General features: G+C 44.4%; 1 pseudogene; it reads right to left on the reverse strand.

Annotated features, from left to right (window-relative positions):
* Positions 1–2,044: 2,044 nt before the first annotated feature.
* On the reverse strand, positions 2,045–3,070 carry LOC129151148 (m7GpppN-mRNA hydrolase-like; annotated as a pseudogene).
* Between the last annotated feature and the right edge of the window lie 4,327 nt (positions 3,071–7,397).

Genomic DNA, 7,397 nt, shown 5'->3' on the forward strand with positions numbered 1-7,397 from the left:
TACAAAATATATGCAGGGCATTGGCATATGAAGTGGGATGAAGTCCATGCCATATGTTGACATCCTAACCCTCAGTAACTCAAAATGCAGTCTTCTTTGAAGAAAGGGTCATTGCAGATGTAATTAGTGAACATGAATGAATTCATTTAGGTGGACCCAATCTGATATGGCTGGTATCCTTATAAAAGAGGAGAGTATGCCCTGACCAGTGAGAGTTCATGGCTAGAACATCGACCCTAACATTGAAGAGTCTAGGGTTCAATTCCTGGTTAAGGGCATGTACCTGGGTTGCAGGTTCTCTCCCCAGCTGGGTTGGGGCATGCAGGAGGCAATTAATCAATGTTTCTTGCCCCCCCCCTCTCCACCTTCTCTTTCCCTTCTTCCTCTTTCTCTAAAGAGCAATGAGAAAAATATCCTCGAGTGAGCATTATAAACAGTAAAGAAGACCTTAGGACACAGAGCCAAGCACACAGGGAGAACATCTTGTGAAGGCGATGGCAGAGATTGGGAGGATGCGTCTGCCAGCCAAGAAATGCTGAAGATTGACAAACCAGCAGACACTAGCCGAGAAGCCAGAAACAGAGCCTCCCTCCCAGCCTCAGAAGGAACCATCCCTGCTGACACCTTCATATCAGAGCTCCAGCCTCCAGAACTGTGAGAAAATAAATTTCTGTTCTTGAAGCCACCCAGTATGTGGTGCTTTGTTACAGCAGCCCTGAGAAATATACAACACATGATAAGTACTAAAATATTAGCGATTAGTAGCTCTGTACACTTTTATCTAATTGTACTAAGGCAACAAGACTATTTTACTGAAAATTAAAGTGCAACAGAAGGAAGAACTCCCATCAGAGAGAGCGGGTTTCAATGAATTGCAAGGGAATGTGTGCTCACAATGAGAATCGTAAGGTCTTCCCTGAAGAGGCCTGCACAGAGGCCACATGAACCATAGAGGGAGTAGGATTTGAAGCCCCAAGATGTGGATTTGAGTCACTTGAGCACTTGCGTGTATAGGTGTTTGTTCTCATTAAAAGAAGGACTCCTGCCCTGGGCAGTGAGGCTCAGCTGTAGCAAAAGCAAGTTCAATTCCAGTCAGGGCACACACTCGGGTTGCAGGTTCCATACCCCGTCAGGGCGTGGCTGGGAGGCAACTGATCCATGTTTCTCTCTGCCTCTCTCTCAAATCCATGTTTCTTGCCACTCCTCTCTCTCCCTTCCTCTCTCTAATCAAAAAATTAATAACTTTATTTTGAAAGGAAAAGGGGCTCCTGCTGGTCGGAAGATTGGATTGAATAACCTGTACCATCTCTTAAACTCAGTGCATACATTTCAGCCATTTTCCTTTGACCCTACAGAAGCTGGAAAAGGACAGGAGGCAAAGAAGCTTGGTGGTAATTGCTTCCTTTTCTTTGCTAGGATCTAGAATCTCTAACAGCTAATTTTATTTAATGCTAAGATCAGCTAGGTAGGATTAAGGCTGAGCAACTGCCCCAAACCGCCTACCCCCATGCCACAGACCTCTTCACCATTTCACCCCCAGCCTTCCCCTACAAGGCAGTGAATAAAAGTCTTAAATAACTTGAGCTGGAATAGGCAGCAATGCAAGTTCCCATACTTGACAGGTGACTTTGAGTCTCTTTCCCAGGCTCAAAGAAGAAACTCGGCCCCACTGGATGCCCTGGAGGGCTGCCTGCAGTTTGGGGGAGGGGGGTATGGAGCTGCCTCTTGGGTGCATGATAGAGAGAACATAGGACGGAATATTACCTTGAGAGTGGTCCTAAATGCCCCACACCCAGGTCATTGCCACATCCCACAACCAGGGCAGACAATATTCTTAGGTCAGACTGGATTTTAACTAAAAAGAATAATAGATGTGGAGACCCTTTGCTTGCTGATATGAACAAACCAACCAAAAAAGACATGTTGAGGCAACTGGGAAAATGTGAAGATGGACTGAGCACTAGATAAAATTAAAGCTTTCGTTGTCTTTATTAAAAGGGATAATGGCCCAGTGGTTATTGTCAAAGCTAAAAGGCCGTCTTCACTAAAGAGGTCCACAGTAAAATATCCGGATTCTGGGATGAAGTTTGGGTTGTTGTTGTTGTTTATTTCCCCATTTCATCATGGGATTCTGCTGCTTCGCTGGCTGGCTGTGGGCCCCATTGTTTTCTTCTTTTGAGTAGGTGAGTCTTGATACTGTTTTCTGCCATTTCCCCTCATACTTTGATTCTTCGCTTTTAAAAGACCAGACATTTCAGAATCATTCTTATGTGGCTTTGGCTGCAGTGGCTGCCTGTACTTTACCCACGGGTCTCCAGAACCTTCCGGAAATCCCTGCCCACTGTGCTGGAATTCGGTCGCACTCCATTTTCCCCCAGTGGGCTTCGCTGGTTTTCTACGAGCTGGAGAAAATCCACGGTCAGTTTGAGGAATCACCAAATCTTCCAGAAAGCCAGCCCCTTTAAGGTCTGACAAAAGGAACAGCCATCAACAAGTTGTTAGGAGCCAAACCAAGTTTGGATTTGGGGATCATTTCATTTCCGTGACACGACAATGTCTCTGTGGAGATCCACACAGTGTTCTGAATCTCTCTTCTGGGTTTCTGGACAACACTTGAATCTTTTAGAATTCCTGGGATGATGTACACACGAGCGAGCTGGTCATTGATTTGAAGTTCCATGTACGCTTCCTTACAACATCATATATGCTATCAAAACCAGTGTCGTAGAAGACCACTCTAGCAGTACCATCATGAGGAGCTTCTTTCTTTCCTTTTCCTGTTTGAAATGCCCAGCCTGACTTGCTAGATACCCTTGAACCAGTAGCACATTTTCCAGTGTCTTTTCAAGTATAAGTGCATCAAATGTGGATACTCGCTTTTTATTTCTTCTAGTCATCCAAAACTTTTTTCCACATTCTCACCTTAAGGCAGCAAAAGTGGACAACGACTGAAGACAACTTTAGCAAAACCCCTTAACCCACACTGAGTTCATTCCAGTGTGTTCTGCCTGTAGAAATCCAAGTAAAAACAATGGGAAAGTTCAATCTAAAAGTACAATGAAATAGCATTGTGTGCTGGGAATGGGCAAAGTAAATTGGCTCCAGAGAGCTTGTTTGGAGGTCCTAGCAGGGGAGCACAGCAACTCTTATATCCTTGAGAATTTCTTGACAGCTGGAAGGAAGAGAACAATCCTTAATGTCCAGAGTCACCATTGGAGGTGGGGGGGTTTCAGGGCAGAAGCAGACTTCGTAGGCCCCTCTAGCAGGGTATGCTATTAACTTTGCATAGTGATAGATGGTTCCTAGACTTATTGTAATGATCCCATTGTAATGTTTATAAATGTCAAATCACTATTCTGTACAACTGAACATAATATAATATCGAATGTCAACTATACATCAATAAAATAATACTTTAAAAGACAGATGAACTGATAAATAAGCGAATGGTGGATGGATGGATGGATGGATGGATGGATGGATGGATGGATGGATGAGTGGATGGATGGGTAGATGGGTGGGCAGGTGGACTGGAGGTGGAGGAGTCAGTGAGTCCTGGGATGTAAGGTTAACCCCGAGCTCCCTGACCAAAACACTGACTTTCCTCCTTGCTGTCTCCAGCCACCACCACCGTTGTGAGCCTGCTGCTTTTCCCTACCAGCCTGACCGCCCCCCCCAACACACACACACACACTTGCCCAGAAAGCCCATGGAGCCACCTCTGTGTACCGCAGGGGACAGTGTCACCTGGGCTGGGGCCTGTGACCACCATCCTCAACACAATCCTCACCAGCTTCCCGCCTGCGATCAGGTAGCCCCGCATGACCAACGACTAGAAAAACACACCGTCCTTTTCTCTTCATGCCTATGAGCTTCTGATTTCTTTGGTGGATTTAGGTTTTGAATAAGCCTGGGTTACTCTCCTGGTTTAAGAAATAATAATACATTTTAATGAAAAGTAATAAGAAGCCCCAGATCTTGGCTTCATGAAATAAAGTGCAGATTCTAAAGTCTGAGAGATTTGGGGATGAGTCCCCACCCAGCCATGCCCAGCTGGGGGTTTTAAGCAGTGAGGTACCCCTCTGGCTCTCCATTTCCTCCAGGAAAGAGATTATTCTACCTCCTGGCCTGTTGTGAGGGTCAAGTGAGATGATGTTATTTAGTGAAGGCCCAGGAAGGTGCCTGGAATACAGTAAGTGCTTAGCAAATGTCCTCTGTTATTAACATGACTATGCTTGCTATATTATGGTCAATGAGAGCTGGAATAAGTTCCCAGGTGGGCATGGTGCCAGCTGCAGAGGCTGCAGTTCCAGTTGGCCTCCCTGGAGCTTACACTCTACCTTTCCCATGATGCCTTACAGATCCAGCCCTGCCCCCGTGAAAGCCACCTGTACATGATGCTGCTCAGCTCCTCCAGGTTGGTGGGCATAAGGTACCAGTACTTGTGGTCGCACCTCTGCACGCACATCTCCATGCAGTGCAGGTTCACTGTGTCCACCTCCAGCAGCTCCACTGCCTGCTGTAGAGGGTGTGGGGGAAAGAGCAATTACACCCCATCTTCTCACAGCACATTGTAACTTTATAGATTCTCCCTCCTCCTCCTGGCCCTCTCCTGTCCTCCCAGAAAAGAACATCCTCTACCTGGACCAGTCAATGTGTGATTGGTGTTTGTTGTTGTTTTCTAAGAAACCCTCTTTCACATTGTATAATGAATATTTTTTTTAATTTTTTTCTTTGCTGAAACAATCCTATGAGGTGCATAGACTTATAAGAGTAATAACTGTTGTGGCTGGAAATGAATCCCATTTGTGATTGGCCTATGTGCCTGAAAATGCATAGGGCAATCCAGAAATAAATAAGGAAGAAATGGAGGTGACTCTGCGGAGGGAGAACTAAGAAATTTAAATGGGAGAGGAATACCTTTCATCATCTAAAGTATTGTGCACATACTTTTTTTGAAGTTAAATATTAGTTAACAACATAGGGAACAGGCCAAACAAAGCATTTTATTTCCAAGTGCTTGACTATTATGGATCAATTTTCAAAACAAGTTAGAAGTACATCTGACACTTGAACAAATTGGGGGAGCAGTGAAGAATCCAAGTACAATGTTGACCCCCCCAAAAAAAACATAGCTATGAATACCCTACTGTTGACTGGAAACCTTACTGGTAACATAAAGAGATGATTAGATCATTTGTACATTATATACTATATTCTTACATTAAGGTAAGCTAGAGGAAAGAGTGAGAAAACTACAAAAGAATATATGTACATTTATAGCATTCTACATATTTATTGAAAAGAAAACATGCGTAAGTGGACCTGTGTAGTACAAACCCATATTGTTCAAGGATTAACTACACATCAAATACTAAGGAAAAGGCTCCAGATTACATATCAAAAGATTTACTCATGGTTCTTCATATGCTTAGGCCATTACCCATCAAGGACAGGCAGTATAAGTCTATGTCAGTGAAATATTTCTTACTTTGTGACGTCAGGTCACCAACTTCATTTACTGTTCGTGTCAATTGTTTCTGTTTTTAAATTTCTTTTAAAAATATTTTTTATTGATTTCAGAGAGGAAGGGAGAGGGAGGGAGAAATAGAAACATCAATGATGAGGGAGAATCGTTGATCGGCTTCCTCCTGCATGTCCCATACTGGGTATCGAGCACGCAACACAGACATGTGCCCAAACCTGCAATTGAACCCTGACTTTCTGATTCATAGGTCAATGCTGAACCACTGAGCAACACTGGCCAGTCTTTAATTTCTTTTTTATTAAATTATTTAAAATTATTAAAAATTACCTAACTCCAGTCAAAACTAGCAAACGAAGTACAATCAGGGAAACGTAGCTTCTTTCCCTGCCCGTACCTCAGTAAGTAACCATGGGATTAGCTTCTGGTTTATCTTTCCATTGTTCTTGACACAGAGACAAATACATGTACATGTTAATATTTCTTCTTTGTACACAAAAAGGGACATGATATGCCCACTCTCTGCACTTTGTTTTTTAAAAAAATACTGAATAAAACTGTATTAGCCTCCCTTTTAACTGAATGAAATGGATAGTTGTTGAACAATACATATTTATATAGGAATAAGATTGGCTAACCTTGCAATGTATTTTCTGCATTCCGTCTACATACTTCTGTGCACGTAAGGCATACAGAGGGCTCTGGATGGATACACGGCAAACTGAAGATGGCAGTGGTATTTCTAGGAAGGCAAGTGGGGATTGAGGACTGTCAAAGCCAAATTTAACGTTCTCTGTAATATTTTAATATTTTCTTACAGGGAAAATTGATTCATATGATACTTGTGTAACTAAAATCTCAATATTCATGCTGTTCTAAAAGCTAAGCCATAAGTGACCTGTAGCTGATGGACATCTAAGTTCATTGTAACTCCAGGTAACAGGGAGGGGCAAGGGCCTCGGGCAGGTCACCTGTGTGCTGCTGCTGCAGTCGCTCTGCAGGAGGATGTCCTGCAGGCCAGAGGGCAGCTCTGGGAGGACTGAGAGACAAAGAGGCAGGAGGGAGCCCGCGAGGCTGCATCATCCAGGCTCAGGCCCTGCACTGAACTCAGGAGGGCTGTTGGGCTGGGAGTCAGGAAGCCGAGTTTTATCTCTGTTCCTGAAGTCAGCAAGTCCCTCTCAAGGCCTCTGGTTCCTCTCTATAAAGTGAAAGGGGCAGGGGTCTCACTTTCTTCTCCCTGGAGCCTCTGCAGAGGCCACCTCAGCTTCTGGGCCTCCAACTCCCACCCCTATAACCAGAAACCCCCATCTTTAACAGCTCTATTCTTGAGACTCTGGCTGACATCTTAGTGAGACTCAGGGTAACTGATTGTATGAATGGCCTGATTGCTTACTCCCTTCTCTGCATATGTGCCTTTTGCCCTATAACTTGGAGTTCCTGCCTACTCTGGTGCTAGGCTTGGTCATGTGACCTGCCTTGGTCAATGGGATGTTAGCCAAGTCCTCAGGGCAGAGACTTTCAAAGAGCCTGTGTATGTCTCTCTTTATGATCTGAGTTCACTATGATAACATACGCTGGTTAGCCTGCTGGAAGATGAGACATGGAGCAGAGCCAAGTCACCCCAGGCATGTTAGAGAGCCCCATGAAGGTCAACAAATGTTTTAGCTGACCTCCAGAGAAGGACTGCCCTCTGACCCAGAGACTCAGGAGTAGAAGGAAAAGTATGATGTTGGAAGGCATTGCCCTTTGGGAGTGGTTTGTTAAGCAGTATTGGTGTGACAATTGATGGCTGACACATGACTAGTGAAGAGAACTAACTCCTGCTTTGGGCACCTAAACTGGATACTCTGTGAGAACAGACATGTCTGAATGGGTCATTGCAGGATTCCCGGCCTTCCAAGACACTCCTGAC

The sequence above is a fragment of the Eptesicus fuscus genome, chromosome 13 (assembly GCF_027574615.1).
Source record: "Eptesicus fuscus isolate TK198812 chromosome 13, DD_ASM_mEF_20220401, whole genome shotgun sequence".
Classification (NCBI taxonomy): domain Eukaryota; kingdom Metazoa; phylum Chordata; class Mammalia; order Chiroptera; family Vespertilionidae; genus Eptesicus; species Eptesicus fuscus.